We start from the raw sequence: 16,974 nt of genomic DNA on the forward strand, positions 1-16,974 counted from the left end.
TCCCCCTTAAAGTGTTCTCTTTATTGATCTGTGTTTAAATTGTGAGTATTGATACCTTTGTTTTTGCTGTGGTTTCTGCCTGGAATGTCATCCTTCTTTTGTACTTCGAAGCCATTGGATTTTTCAATTCCTGTGTCTTTTCAACCTGTTTCCTGAGTCCTTTCCCCTTGGTAAACTGTGATACTGGCTTTTGGTCCTTATTGGTCCTATTGGTCATTCCTTGCATTAAGTACTAGTTTTAATAGCTAGTATTTATTGAGAGTGTACTATGCCTGGTATAGTTCTAACATTTTTATCTGCATTGGGTATAAATCTTAACTAGCTCTGTGAGTTTGGATCATCCATCCCCCTTCGCATCAATAATACCTTCCAGGGACTGGAAGGTATTATTTTTCTTTTTCACAAGGAAATTGAGGTATGGTGAGGGTTAATAATTTGTCTAGAGTTGCAAGCCTAGCAAATGACTAAAGAAAAGGAGGCAGGATAGCTCCCAGAATCTGTGTACTTAACCGTGCCTTCCTTCTCAGTTGCACAATAATTAATTGTTCAAGGAGTGAATCTATTATTTTTACACTTAGACACAAATTTGTACTATTGTATTATGGGCGTGTCCTCTTGCCCTACTACCTAATATATACCTGAAGGTAGTGATCAAATCTTATACTTCTTTATAACGTGACTTTATGTTTTAGGTAGAACCACTGCATATAGTAAGTGCTCAGTACATGTTTGTAGATAAGGGTCTGGTAGTGAATTCAGTTTGACCCTTAGACTTGGCATAGAGTAACATAAACCTTGTAATTCATTGTCAAATTGATCTAAGAGTTTTCATGTTAAGTAGTATCTGATGGTTTGTATATTCTAGTGCCACTGATAGCACTGTGAGATATCCTGGTTTGGGCACGGTGGGGCTTAGCTAGATCTGGAGCATTTCATTGGTAGAAAGATATGCTTAGGAATTAGGTGAGACATATTTCTGGTCTGTTCTTAAATTATGACCTTTTGAAAAAAGACCTATTTATTTATTTGGGAGAGAGAGTGAGAGAGGTTCATGAGCCAGTGAGTGAGTGAGTGAGAGGGCCGAGGGGTAGAGGGAGAGGGAAAGAATCCTCAAGTGCACTGCACTGACCGAGGAGCCTGACACAGGGCTGGATCCTAAGACCCTGAAATCATGACCTGAGACAAACTCAAGAGGCACCCAGGTGCCTAAAATTATAACCTTTGACAAGTCACTTATTTTACCACCTGTACAAATGGGAAAAATCTAGATTAGTCTTTATTTTTGAATCATGGTCTTTGTATAGACTTTTAGGCTTTCTGGAAGAAAAGTTGTATGCATTCAAAGTAGTATCATATTCTTAAACTTTGTTTTAATAACTTACGTATCATTATGTTGGTACAAATGGAAAAGAATGTATTATCAGCATAGCTATGCTTTTATTTTTAGTATGAGAAATTTAAGACTAAGAAACATAGTTTTTTTTTTTTTTTTTTTAAGATTTTATTTATTTATTTGACAGGAAGAGACAGGGAGAGAGAGAGGCAGGAGTATGAAAGGGAGAATTAGGCTTCCCGCTGAGCAGGGAGCCTGACACGGGCTCTGTCCCAGGACCCTGGGATCCTGACCTGAGCTGAGGGCAGATGCTTAATGACTGAGCCACCCAGGCACCCCAAGAAACAAGGTTCTTTTAAAAAAAGTTCTTAACGAAATATCTTTTTCCTCTGTCATAGAACCTTATATATCACATCCCTATAATACAATATCATATGTTACACTTGATGGAATTAAAGTTGTTTTTTTTTTTAAGATTTTATTTATTTGACAGACAAAGATCACAATTAGGCATAGAGGCAAGCAGAGAGAGGAGGAAGCAGGCTCCCCAAGGAGCAGAGAGCCCAATGCGGGGCTCGATCCCAGGACCCTGGGATCATGACCTGAGCCGAAGGCAGAGGCTTTAACCTGCTGAGCCACCCAGGTGCTCCTGGAATTAAAGTGTGTTTTTTTTTTTTTTTAATATTTTATTTATTTGACAGAGAAATCACAACTAGGCAGACAGGCAGGCAGAGAGGTAAGCAAAGAGGCAGGCAGAGAGGCAGGAGGAAGCAGGCAGAGAGGCAGGAGGAAGCAGGCTCCCCGCGGAGCAGAGAGCCCGATGTGGGGCCTGATCCCAGGACCCTGGGATCATGACCTGAGCCAAAGGCAGAGGCCTTAACCCACTGAGCCACCCAGGCGCCCCCTGGAATTAAAGTTTTAAGGAAAAGTCTGTACCATACATATATAAAGTTCGTAATTATAGGTGGTAGGGAAAAGTTACTGATAATCATCAGGTACATTGAAAGAAAATGTATGTATTCCTATTTGGAAAAAGAAAAATGAACAACCTTTGTAACAACTCAAGGTATCTAGAATTATCAAACTTGGAAGAAACCTTTAATATTTTATAAATGTGTATTTGACTTCCTCAAAATTCCCTGTATGATAAGAGACAGAGCGGAATGGCAGTCTAGGTTCTGATTGCCACTACAGATCTAATTATATCGTTGTGTCTTTGGTAAGTGACTTTTATGTGGCTAGTCATAGCTTTACCTTTTTAAGAAATAGATTCTAGGGGCGCCTGGGTGGCTCAGTGGATTAAGCCGCTGCCTTCGGCTCAGGTCATGATCTCAGGGTCCTGGGATCGAGCCCCGCATCGGGCTCTCTGCTCTGCAGGGAGCCTGCTTCCTCCTCTCTCTCTGCCTTCCTCTCTGCCTACTTGTGATCTCTCTCTGTCAAATAAATAAATAAAATCTTTAAAAAAAAAAAAAAGAAATAGATTCTAGAGTAAAGGAATTATCTTTGTAAGAAAACTAACTTTTATGTGGTAAATGCTGGATTTATCATTTAAGGAAATGCATTCTAGAATAAGAAAACATAAGTGGTTTGATCTTAGGGCATGTAGGTAGTTTTCACAGTGCTTTCACATATGTCTCTCATTTGAATAACATTTTTGGGAGAGAGTTAATTTAGAGATTATTGCTTTTGTGGGTAAGGTAATTGAAGACAGAGTTTGTTTTTGAAAGGTCATTTAGGTAGTATATAATTTTAGATGCTTTTGTTTGTAAATAATAGAAAACTCAACTCAGACTATCTTAAAAATTTATTGACCTATTACTGAAAAGTACAGCTGTAGATAAGGCTTGATCCAGCTCAATAATGTAACCATTATTTTGTCTTTATTCTATATCTTGGCTTCTGTTTTCTCTTCACAGTGCCATCTTTCTAAGTTTGCATCTAGATAAACAAAATAGTTGCTTTCTCTTATAGGCTTAGAGGGAATGGCAGGAACCCAAAGAATAAGAAAATACTAATTTAAAAGGATACACGCACCCCTGTGTTTATTGCAGTATTATTTACAATAGCCAATTTGTGGAAGCAGCCCAAGTGCCCATAGATAGAAGAATGGATAAAGAAAAAGCCTCCAGGGGGCGCCTGGGTGGCTCAGTGGGTTAAAGCCTCTGCCTTCCGCTCAGGTCATGATCCGAGAGTCCTGGGATCGAGCCCCACATCGGGCTCTCTGCTCCGCAGGGAGCCTGCTTCCTCCTCTCTCTCTGCCTGCCTCTCTGCCTACTTGTGATTTCTCTCTGTCAAATAAATAAAAAAAAAAAAAAAGAAAGAAAAGAAAAAGCCTCCAGCGCACGCACACATGAATGTTACTCAGACATAAAACGGAATGAATCTTGGCATTTGCAACAACATGGATAGGGCTGGAGAGTATAATGTTAAGCAAAGTTAGTCAGAGAAAGACAAATACTATACGATTTCACTTATATGCGGAATTTAAGAACCAAAACAAATGAACAAAGGAAAGAAAGAGAGAGAAACCAAAAAGCAGACTCTTAATTATAGAAACAGATGGTTACCAGAGAGGAGGTGGATAGGAGATGGTGAAGTAAGTGAAGGGGATTAAGAGTACACTTACCTTGATGAGCACTGGGTAATATATAGAATTGTTTAATCACTATATTGTACCGCTGAAACTAATGTAACATTATATATTAACTTAACTGGAATTAAAATTAAAAAGAAAAAAGGAATGCTGGGGAAGTTTTTTTCCCTTCCTTTTTCTCTCCTCATATCTCATAGGGGCATATTGGGTTACTTGCTTATCTTCAACCAACCATATTGTTAAAGAGGAACACATTCACTGCTTGAATTAAGCCAGTCAGTGATCACCTCTTGATTTAGGAGTGAGGTCAAACTCATCCAAATTGTGTGACTGGGAAATTCATAATTTTATTAGTTTATAATAGAGAAGGTGTGCCTTGTTAACTGGAGAGGCAAACAAAAGATGCCCCCCCCCCCCATTCCTGCAGCAAGCTAATGTTAGAGTAAGAGTCCAGGTTTTTCATTCTTTGTTGAAAATGATAAATGAATACATAAACTTGACCTTATACTGAGAATATATAACTTAAGTTTCTAAGTTTTTTTATTGATGTGAAATTCATATTGTGTAACATTAACCATTCTAAAGTGAGCAGTTCAGTGGTATTTTGTACATTTGAAAAGTTGTGCAACCACCACCTCTGTCTACTTCTTCTTTTTTTTTTTTTTTAATTTATTTATTTGACAGAGAGAAATCACAAGTAGGCAGAGAGGCAGGCAGAGAGAGAGGAGGAAGCAGGCTCCCCGCCAAGCAGAGAGCCCGATATGGGACTCGATCCCAGGACCCTGAGATCATGACCTGGGCCGAAGGCAGAGGCTTTAACCCACTGAGCCACCCAGGCGCCCGACCTCTGTCTACTTCTGAAATGTTTTCATCACTATAAAAGAAAACCCTATACCCATAAAGCAGTTACTCCCCATTTTCCCCTCATCCCCAGTACCTGGTAACCAATAATCTGTTTTTCGTCTCTATGAACTTACCTGTTCTGGATACTTTATGTAAATGGGATCATATAATAGGCAACCTTTTGTGTCTGCCTCTTTTCATGTGGCATAATGGTTTCAAGGTTCATCCAAGTTGTAGCATTTATCAGTACTTCATTCTTTTTTATGGTTGGATAGTTCCATTGTATGTATATACCACAGTTTGTTTCTCTGTTCATATGTTGGTGGACATCTGGCTTCTGTCCTCATTTGTCAGTAGTGCTGCCACAAACATGTTTCTGTATGCATTTGTTTGAGTACCTATTTTCAGTCCTGAGTATATACCTAGGAGTGGAGTTGCTAGGACATATGGTAATTCTATATTTAACTTTTTGAGGAACCATCAAAATGTTTTCCACGGCATCTGAACCATTTTTCATTCCTACCAGCAATGTATGAGGGTTCCAGTTTCTCCATATCCTCAGCAATGCTTGTTATTGTTCTTTCCTTTTTCTATTTCCTTTCTGTCTTCTTTTTGAATAGCCATCCTAGTGGATATGAAGTGACTTTGCACTGTCATTTTGATTTGCATTTCCCTGATGTCTGATGATGCCCAGAATCTTTTCATGTTTTTGTTGGGCATTCGTTGTATATATCTGTTTTGGAGAAATTTTGTTCACATCTTTTTCCATTTTTTAATTGGGTTGTTGAGCTGTAATAGTTCTTTATATGTTCTGAATATTAGACACTTAGCAACTATATGATAAGCAGATATTTTTCCCATTCTGTAGGTTGTCTTTTCACTTTTTTGATAATTTCTTTGATGCACTAAATTTAAAAAAAATTTTTTAAAGATTTTTTAAAAAAATGTATTTATTTGACAACAGATTACCAGTAGGCAGAGAGGCAGGCAGAGAGAGAGGAGGAAGCAGGCTCCCCACTCAGCAGAGAGCCTGATGGAGGGCTCGATCCCATGACCCTGAGATCATGACCTGAGCCAAAGGCAGAGGCTTTAACCTACTTTAACCAGGCTCCCGTAAATTTTTAAATTTTAACAAAGTCCAATATATCTTATTTTACCCTTTTGTTGTTCGTGCATTTGGTGTCATATCTAAGAATCTATTGCCAAATCCAAAGTCAGGAAGATTTTCTCCTAGATTTTTTTCTTAGAATTTTTCTTTCAAGAGTTTGTTATATTTAAGTCGTTGGTCATTTTTAGTTAATTTTTCTAGGTAGTGTGAGATAGCAGTCCAATTTCATTCTTTTGCATGTGGATATAACTTTGATTTTTAAAAATGAATTAATATTTTTAAGGTTGTAAATTTTTTACAAACATTTCTGTTATAAACTTTGTAAATGTACCATTACAATTTATAAAGTTTATAATTTTTTATCTGTATAATTAGTTGTAATAGGTTAAGAATATTGCATAAGATAGCATATTACTCACTGGTGTTTTATGTAGAATGAGTAGTGAATTTTGCTTCACCTTAAGAACGTTTCAGAAAGCTATTTTGTATTTTGTTATACAAATAATACTTCATATTTGAAGATAAAAGGGGCATTGTTAATATATAGACTATCTTTGCAATTAATTTCAAAACAGCAATGAGCAAGTGTGAAGAAATAGGTGGTTTTTATCTTAAATTCTCGAAAATAAACAGTGGGTTTTTTGCTTTGTTTTGTTTTGTTTTTTTGCCTAGCTGTGGTATCTTTGAAAGAAACAGATCTTAAAGTTTTGATAATGTAAGCACAGGCTTCAGCCATAACCTTACTGAGGTTTTCTTCTTCATGCTGAGTTCTAACTATTTAGATATTTCCATCCTTAGTTTAGGCCTTTTATGAAAAAAAAAAAAAAAAAAGTCTTAAATTCTGTTGGCTACATATATTTGAATAATTGGACAAATCACTAAGGTAGCTTTTATTAATGGAGTTAGATAACTTACCCTCTCCTAAAAACTCAAGAATACTTATCAAAGGTAATGCTTATTTGTATTCAATATTAAAATTTTTTTTCAGACAAACCATAAGACACTCTTAATCTCACAAAACAAACTGAGGGTTGCCGGGGTTAAGGGGGTAGGGAGAGGGTGGTGAGGTTATAGACTTTGGGGAAGGTATGTGCTATGGTGAATGCTGTGAATGAAGTGTGTAAACCTGGCAATTCACAGACCTGTACCCCTGGGGCTAATAATATATTATATGTTAATAAAAAATAAAAATAAATAATAAAAAAAATTTAAAGAAGAGAAAAAATTTTTTTAGAGGTAATTGTTTTAATTTTACTTTTAACGGTTTTTGAGAAATACTTTCCCCATAAATCCTTGTCTTAGAATATGCTCTTGGTGTCAGTGAAAATGGAAGAAATATGTACCAATTTTATAAAAATATGAGAATTCAGGATGTTGAAAACTGCTGGAAATTTAAATAAGTGGAGGGGTGCCTGGGTTGGTTAAGTGACTCGATTTCAGCTCAGGTCATGATCTCAGTGTTGTGAGATTGAGACTTACCTTGGACTCTGTGCTGGGCATAGAGCCTGCTAAGATTCTTTCTCCCTCTCTCTCTGTGCCTGCCTCTCCACTGCTCACATGCACATGTGCATACACTTTCTCTGTCTCTATCAAAGAAAAGGTAAGTGGAAAATATTATTGTGTCTGGACAGTTTAGGAATTATTTGGTCAGATGGAAAGGACTTGATAAATGTAGAGATACAGCTAACAATTGAGTATTTACTATGTGCCAGACACTGGTTTAATTTCTTTTATATATAATAACTCATTTCATTGATTATCGGGTGGCCATTTGATTTTTAAAAGACTTGAATTTTCTCTTTATTAGTGAAATTAAAAATAATTGTCTCTACTATTCAAAAAGTAAAAATCGCTTACAAATTTAAAATATGATATGGGTTTTAAAACAATCTGAGGAATAGGTCTCAAGCTTGTCTGTTATTTTATTAATTGAGTTTCTCTAGTGTTTATTGGATATTTAAAATGTTTAATTGAAAATGTTAATAAATGTTGAACAAACATTGGTGTACTTTGCTTTTCAGAAACAAAAATGTTAACATTATCATTGCTTTATAGACAATTTTTTAGAGCAGTTTTACATTTACCACAAGAATTGAGAAGGCAGTACAGAGATTTCTCATATACCCATTATCAACATCATTGATTAGAAATTATACTTTTTTTTTTTTAACCAAGGATGCACCTACATTGGTACGTCATTATCTTCCAGAGTCCATAGTTTACTTTAGGATTCACTCTTTTTTTTAAAATATGGATTGCTTCAAGAATTTATGTGTCGTCTTTGCACAGGGGCCATGCTAATCTTCTCTATATCTTTCCAATTTTAGTAGATGTGCTGCTGAGGATTCACTCTTACTGTTGTACGTTCTTTGGGTTTGAACAAAAGTATAATGACATATATTCATCATTATAATACCATATAGAATATTTTTACTGCTGTAAAAATCTTCTGTTCCCCTTTCTCCCTGCTGCCAGCCACAATCCCTGATCTTATTGTCTTGAATTTTGCTTATTTTAGAATGTCATATAGTTGGAATCTTATACTGGGTAGGCTTTTCAGATTGACTTTTTTCATTTAGTAACATGCATTTAAATCTTTTCATAGTTTGATAGCTCTTTTCTTTCTAGTACTGAATAGTATTTTATCATCTGGATATACTACAGTTTATGTATCCATTCAGTTACTGAAGGACATCTGGGTAGCTTCCAGGTTTTGGCAATTACGAATAAAGCTGGTATTAACATCATGTGCAATTTTTTTGTGTAGACATAAGTTTCTACCTCCTTTGGGGTAAGTACCAAGGAGCATAATTGCTGTATGGTAAGAGTGTGCTTTATTTCCTTACTGATTTTCCACTTGCTGGATCTGTCAGTTTTTGACAGAAGAGTGTGAAAGTCTCAAATATAATTGTGAATCCATTTATTTCTCTTTGCAGTTCTGTCAGTTTTTGCCTCGCATTTTGACGCTCTGTTGTTAGGTGCATGCACATTAAAGATTGTTGTCTTCTTAGAACATTGACCATATTATTATTATGTAATGCCCTGCTTTATTCCTGATAACTACTTACCCTGAAGTCTCCTGTGTCTGAAATTACTCCTGCTTTCTTTTGATTAGTGTTAGCACAGTATATTTTTCTCCATTTGTTTAAAGTGTCTTTCTATTTAAAGTGGGTTTCTTGTACATAACATATAGTTGGGCCTTCCTTGTTTTTTTATCTACTCTGACAATCTCTTTTGTTTTTAATTAAAAAAATTTATTTATTTTTTTACAGGTCATAGTATTTTAAAATTTAAATCCAGTTAATTAACATATAATTAATTAACATAATCATTAATTAACATATAATGTATTGTTTCAGAGGTAGAGTTCAGTGATTTATTCATCTTATATAATGCACAGAGCTCATTACATCACGGGCCCTCCTTAATGTCCATTACCCAGTTATCCCATCCCCCCATCCCCCCCCACCCCCAGCTACCCTTGGTTTGTTTCCCGTGATTAAGAGTCTTATGGTTTGTCTCCCTCCCTGATTTTGTCTTGTTTTATTTTTCCCTTTCTTCCCCTATGTTTTATTTCTTAAAACCCACATATGGGTGATATCATATGATAGCCTTTCTCTGATTGACTTATTTTGCTTAGCATTATACCCTTTAGTTCCATCCATGTTGTTGCAAATGGCAAGATTTCATATTTTTGATGGCTGAGTAGTATTCCATCACACACACACACACACACACACACACACACACACACACACACACACATACAGTTCTTTATCTATTAATCTGTCGAAGGATACCTGGGCTCTTTCCATAGTTTGGCTATTGTGGACATTGCTGCTATAAACATTCGGGTTCACGTACCCCTTCATATCACTACATTTGTGTCCTTGGGGTAGGGTAAATATCCAGTAGTGCAATTGCTGGATTGTAGGGTAGCTCTATTTTCAACTTTTTGAGGAAACTCCATACTGTTTTCCAGAATGTCTGCACCAGCTTGCATTTCTACCAACAGTGTAAGAGGTTTCCACTTTCTCTGTATCCTCCCCAACATCTGTCATTTTGTGACTTGTTAATTTTAGCCATTCTGACTGGTGTAAGGTTGTATCTTACTGAGGTTTTGGTTTGTATTTCCCTGATGTTGAGTGACGAGCATTTTTTCATGTGTCTGTTGGTCATTTGGATGTCTTCTTTGGAGAAATGTCTGTTCATGTCTTCTGCCCATTTCTTGACGGGATTATTTGTTCTTTGGGTGTTGAGTTTGATAAGTTCTTTATAGATCTTGATATTAGCTCATTATCTGATGTGTCATTTGCAAATATCTTCCCCATTCTGTCAACTGTCTTGGTTTTGTTAACTGTTTCCTTTGCTGTGTGAAAGCTTTTTATCTTGAAGTCCCAGTAGTTCATTTTTTGCCTTTGTTTTCCTTGTCTTTGGAGAGGTGTCTAGCCAGAAATCGCTGTAGCTGAGGTCACAGAGGTTGCTGCCTGTGTTCTCCTCTAGGATTTTGATAGATTCCCGTCTCACAGTTAGGTCTTTCATCCATTTTGAGTCTGTTTTTATGTATGGTGTAAGGAAATGGTTCAGTTTCATTCTTCTGCATGTGACTGTCCAGTTTCCCCAAAACCATTTGTTGAAGAGACTTGTCTTTTTTTCCATTGGATAACCTTTCCTGCTTTGTTGAAGATTAGTTGACCATAGAGTTGAGGGTCCATTTCTGGGTTCTCTGTGTGTCTGTTTTTGTGCCCGTACCATACTGTCTTGATGATCACGGCTTTGTAATAGGGCTTGATGTCCAGAATTGTGATGCCACAAGTTTTGGTTTTCTTTTTTAACATTCCTTTGGCTATTCACAGTCTTTTCCTGTTCCATACACATTTTAGGATTATTTGTTCCAGCTCTGTGAAAAAAGTTGGTGGTATTTTGATAGGGATTGCATTGAATGTGTAGATTGCTCTAGGTAGCATGGACATTTTAATGGTATTTGTTTTTCCAGTTCATGAGCGTGGAACCTTTTTCTATTTCTTTGTGTCTTCCTCCGTTTCTCTCATGAGCATTTTGCCTCTTTGGTTAGGTTTATGCCTAGGTATCTATGGTTTTGTGTGTAATTGTAAATGGGATCGACTCCTTAATTTCTCTTTCTTCTGTCTCATTGTTAGTGTATGGAAATGCAGCTGACGTCTGTGCATTGATTTTGTATCCTGTGGCATCAGTTTTTTTTTTTTTTTTTTAGATTTTTATTTATTTATTTGACAGACAGAGATCACAAGTAGGCAGAGAGGCAGGCAGAAAGAGAGAGGAAGGGAAGCAGGCTTCCTGCTGAGCAGAGAGCCAGATGTGGGGCTTGATCCCAGTACATTGGAATCATGACCTGGGCCAAGGCAGAGGCTTTAACTCACTGAGCCACCCAGGCGCTCCATGTGGCATCAGTTTTAACAAGATGTATGCAGATGTGCCTGTGAAATGAGACCTGCAGCTTCTGTCATAGGCACTAAGAGTAGGTGGGGTGTTCATTTTTAACAAGGTACAACTCAGGTTTCTGTAGGGACTGGTGTGCCACTATGGCCACCAGAATGGAGGACCCATAAAGCTGGTTGGGAGATGTTGTGATGGCAAGGTTTGCACAGGTCTTCTGGGGGTGGGAACCCAGAGCACCTGGAATGATGGAAGCATGACTGGAAAGGGCCATCTGCTGAAGCATGAGAGGGTTGGTCTTGGTGTAATCAAGTTATGTAATGAGTGTTGGCCCACTTGTTCCTGTAAGTGGTTGTGTGTTTATGCTTAGGGGCAGCGGAGGGAAAAGGTCCTTGATAGCTCCTTTGTTCCTGGCAGAGGTCTTCCTGTGATTCCTACCCCTCCAGGATACCTCTGAGATGAGTAAATAGCTCTCCCTCCTTTATGCCACCCATTTTTCAAACTGCTGATTCTACACCATATCTCCATGAGCTCTTTGTTGTGCTGTCTTTTTCAGGGTGGCAACTCAGTTTGCTGTTCCCTCTGGTCTATCCCAGAACCAAGCTTGCTGATTTTTGAAATTTCAGGTTTTAGGTCCCTGTGGTTTTAAGAACTCAAGTGGGGCACCTGGCTGGCTCAGTTGGAAGGACATGAGACTCCTGATCTTGGGGTCTTGAGTTTGAGCCCCATGTTGGGTGTACAGACTACTAAAAGAAATAAATAAAACTTAAAAATAGAAAAGGACATATGAAAGTTGGCTCCTGTTGTTTTCAAAACCAAATATTATGGGACTTTGTCTTCCTGGTGCAGGCTCCCTGATGTGACAGTCTGTTTCTCACTTTTCTTTCTGTGGGCAGCGCCTTCCAACCCCAGATGTCAGCAGTCATTTTGGCTCCCCATCATGTCTCTGTCCTTCCTATCCACTTTGCTGTGGCCTCTTCTCTACTTTTAGTTGTGGAGTTTGTTCTGCCAGTCTTAGGGTTGTTTTCTGGGGTATTTATGTTGATATGAGTGTTACTTAGTTGTATTAATGGGAAGAGGTGACATTAGGGTCCTCTTACTCCACCATCTTCCCAGCCTCTGCCTGTTGTGGTCCTGAATGAGTATTTTATGTGATTCCATTTTCTCTTCCTTAGCATTATCAGTTTTACTTTTTTTTTTTTTTTTAACTTTTGATAGTAGCTGCCCTAGAGTTTGCAATAATACATTTACAGCTAATCCAAATCCGCTTTCACATAACACTATACTACTGGGCAGTAGTGTGAGAGTCTTGTAATAACAAAATAATTCCAGTTTTTTTATATTATTGCTATTGTTCATTACACTTATATATAATCATACATTGACACATATATATGTGTATGCACATAATGTATATATGTAAGCTTACATAATCAAATATGTTGTTGCTGTTTTTATTTTGGAACTAAATATTATTTGTTAGATTAAGAATAATGAAGTTACTATTTTACCTTGATTTATTTCTTCTTGAGTGCTCTTCTTTTACTTACGTAGATCTGAGTTTTTGGCCCATTATTTTTCTTTCTCTAAAGAACTTTTTTTTTTTTCCCCTAAGATTTTATTTATTTATTTGACAGACAGAGATTACAAGTAGGCAGAGAGGCAGGCAGAGAGAGAGAGAGGAGGAAGCAAGCTCCCTGCTGAGCAGAGAGCCCGGTGCGGAGCTCGATCCCAGGACCCTGGGATCATGACCTGAGCCAAAGGCAGAGCCTTTAACTCACTGAGCCACCCAGGTGCCCAAGTTGAATGTAATTCTTATCTTTGTTCTTTTATAAGTGAGGTGTTTTTCCCTCCTCTGTCTTTCATCATTTTTTTCTTTATCTCTAATTTTCTGTAATTTGGTAATGATCTGCCTAGAGTTTTTTTGTTTTGTTTTGTTTTGTTTTTTTGGTATTTGTCTTCCTTGGTGTTCTCTGAGATTTTTGGATCTATGGTTTGGTGTCTGTTATTAATACAGTGGAAATTTTCAGTTGTTTCAAATATTTCTTTGCCTTTCTTCTTCTTGTGGTATTCCAGTTGCACATATCTTACACTTTTTGTAGTTCTGTAGTCCTTGGATATTCTCTTCATTCAATCTTTTTCTCTGGTTTTCAGTTTTCTAGGATTCTTTTTATATATTTTTTTGCTCAAAGATTATTTCCTCAGCTGTGTCCAGTCTACTAATTCAAAGTCATTCTGCATCCCTGTTTACATTGCTCACCTGCTCTTGCATCTTCTCTACTTCATTTTTTAGAACTCTTAACATATTAGTTATAGTTGCCTTATGTTTCTAGTTTGATAATTCTAACATCCCTATCATATCTGTTCTGAATTTGCTCTGTGTCTTCCAATTGTGTTCTTTCACTTTTGGTATGGCTTGTAAGTTTTTCTTGATAGCTAGACGTGATATATAGTGTAAAAGTAATTTTTCTAAGTAGGGTTTTAGTAATGTTGTGGCGAGGTATTGTGGGTAGGGCAGTGGTCTATATTCTTGTGATTGGATTTCAGGATTTTAGTGAGCCTATGCTTCTGGACTGTGCAGTTCACAAGGGTCTCAAAGTTGTTTTTTCTCCCTCCTTGTTGGGTGTACTGGATGGCTAGAATTGGCTACCTTTACCCAGTTTAGTTAGGCTCTGATAATACCCCAACTGGTTAGGCTTTGGTTAAGTAATTTCACCTGAGAGCAGGCCTTATTGAGAAGGCTAGAGTGCACTGGTATATTTCAAAACGGTTCATTTCTATACCTCCCTCTTCGCAATCAAGTTGTCATTGTATTTCTTGATAAATAAAGCTTTACTGATCACATATAACTTGGTTCTCATTTTGGTCTCAGTACCTTAATTACTAAGGACTCCCCGAGAGCTTTTGTTTATAAATATCATATGTTATTATTTACCATATTGGACATTAAAATTGAGAAAATTTGAAAATATTTATTCATCAAAAATTATGAACATATTACCTATTAATATAAATATTTTATAAAGTACATTTTCTAAAACAAAAATTTGGGGATAGCATTTTTTACATTTTTGCAAATTCCTTTGTTTAAGGTTAAGAGAAAACAGCTAGATTGTGATGTTTGCTTCTATAGTGATCTATATTGTTACGTGTTATTTCTGTTGAAATACATGGAGATGATATGGCCTCCCATAGATATGTAGTTGGGAAATGGAGGAACCTGTTGATAGCTTTTCAGATAATATAAATATTCTTTGGCCTACTTAGGTAAATTTTTATTTAGTTCCTTTGAATCATTGTGAAAGTAAAGGGGATGTCTTATTTAATGTAGGACCTGCATTTCTGGATATTCGTAGTACTAACTGAATTTGCCCTTAGCTTTCCCAAGGTAGCCTTACAGTAATGGTCCCTGTAAGATACTTCCTGGCTTGGTATACTAGCAATTTGTTTTCTTTAAATTCTCTAAAGCTCTGAATGTTCCTGGTGGTCATGTTGTGTTCCTTTACTATTCATATAATTGTTTATCAGGTCTCCCAATGTACAGTATTATTTCTGAGGCCCTTCATAAAGTTAGCTAGAGGACTTTCCTTTCAATTTCTAACTGACCTTCACTTTCTTTCTTCAACAGATGTGAAGGGGCATTGAGCCTTTGCAAAACTTGGATTTCAGCATCCAATACTATAACCTCCACATACTTTTTGGCTATTCTAGGTCAAAACTGTTCATCAGTGGCAACAAGAATGGGTTCAGAAGAGTAAAGTCCACATATTTTAGGAAATACTCCACTCAGGATAGTGCATTTGGACCAGTCATTGGCTTGGAGCATTTAGAGTGTGATGTATTAATGCTTTGCTGGCCTAGAGTGTGCAGTATAATTTGTTGAGCTATTGCTTATTGGCTGAGAGCTTATGATAGTATTCAGAATATATCTTTATTATATAGAGTTTTATTTTTTCTTTCTATTTCGATCACTATATTATGAACCCTTAAGCACAAAGTTTGTGTTATTTTCTTTGTATCCTTAATAGAGTGAAAGATACTGGTTTTGGATATATTGAGTTTGAGGTAACTTTTTTCTAAATAAAAAAATGTACCCGTGAGATATCAAAGAGGAATTGTGCAGTAGGTAGTGTCTAATAGGAACTCAGGAGAGATATTTGGGCTGGAGGTAGATACTGGGGATTGTTACTTAGGTTATTGTAAAAGTTTTGAGTAAGGATAAGATTGAAAGAGAAAATATGGAATGTGAAGCAGACCATGGTCACTTCTTGCTGGTTATATGATTGTAAGTCAGTTATTTGACTTTGTAGTGCTCAGTGACCTCATCTGTAGGGTAAGGAAAATCATAAAGATCCAATACATGTTATCTTTCTAACTTCCTTCATATTTTTCCATCCTTTTTCCAGAAAATATATACAGTGTTGTTCAAGAAAGCATTTAAATTTGGGTAGGAGTTTACGGACATGAGGGCCAAAAGGGAAATTAGATGTATTCCATGGTCCTTGCTGTCTGTAAGGAGGATACAAATCCACTTTTTGCTGCGGGGGGTGGGTACTCATGTTTTCTTGGCACAGCTATACTAAATTACTAGCTCTTTCCTTTTGCTCTGTATATAGCTCTATTTTTCTGGCTCAAAATGGGCTTAAACATAATATTTGAATTTGCGCATTGTATTATTTGCTTTTTAGATGTAAATTGCCATGCTAAATGGTAATAGCTAACAGAAGATCGAATAGTTATTGAGTTCTAAGACAGTGGGAAAAAAAATGGGTTTACATAATTTCTTTCTTTTTAATTTTGAGAGTAAATTTTATTCCCCAAAGTCTATGAGGGGAAATTTATAATGTTTTATAATGTTTTAACACTTGCAGTTCCAGACCATCCCTTCTATTTTTATGGATGAATTCTTTGGTTGGTATCTTGAAACACTATGTTGCAGTAGTTTTTGTGCTTAAGCTTTGGAGTAGATAGATTATGAATTCCCTTTTAGGTGTAAAGTGATACATGCCAATGTAACCTTAGGTTACAAAAAAGTTATTTGCCGGTCTTAGAAAATTTAGGTAGCATATTTTGAGAGAAAAAATTACCTTAATTAATATGTAGCTCCTACCCTATAGAGTTCAGTACACATGAGTTTATGGAACAATTTATTATAAGGAAAATTTTTTCTTTAACAGAAGTTATTACTTGTTTATCTTTCAAGACCATAAACTTCTTTTAATTTAACTTAATTTAATTTATTTTTTGAGAAAGAGTACATGCACATGAGGAGGCATGTGGGGCTGGCAGAGGGAGAAGGCAAGGAGCCCCATGTGGGGCTCTATCCTAGGACTCTGGGATCATGACCTGAACAGAAGGCAGACTTTAAACTGAGTATCCCAAGACCACAGACTTCTGTTTTGCGTTGTTTCAGGAAGCCAGTGAGTGAAAGAAGAATGGGAAGTCCTGATAAAACTAGATGACTTCAAAGATAGTCTTTAAATACAATATGTGTAATTTAAAGTCAGCTAATCTATTTTAATAGGCATTGAAATTCTGCATGAAATAATAATTCCTTTTGAAAAAGAAAAGCAAGTAAGTCAGTTAAAAAATCTTGACAAAGGAATATAAGCAGTTAAATCTTCATATAAGAAAACAAAATCTAAAAATACGTTGTTTAGAATGAGAAGAAGGTGGGCACCA

The 16,974-nt window shown here is 36.6% G+C and overlaps 1 protein-coding gene and 1 non-coding gene across 2 annotated transcripts in view; one reads left to right on the forward strand and one right to left on the reverse strand.

Moving 5' to 3' along the window:
- Positions 1–16,974, forward strand: part of MNAT1 (MNAT1 component of CDK activating kinase) — a 213,518-nt gene that overhangs the window by 41,795 nt on the left and 154,749 nt on the right. The window lies entirely within an intron of this gene.
- On the reverse strand, positions 8,122–8,227 carry LOC123945325. Its single transcript, XR_006819169.1, has one exon. It is a non-coding gene; the product is annotated as a U6 spliceosomal RNA (small nuclear RNA).

The sequence above is a fragment of the Meles meles genome, chromosome 6 (genome assembly GCF_922984935.1).
Source record: "Meles meles chromosome 6, mMelMel3.1 paternal haplotype, whole genome shotgun sequence".
Lineage (NCBI taxonomy): Eukaryota > Metazoa > Chordata > Mammalia > Carnivora > Mustelidae > Meles > Meles meles.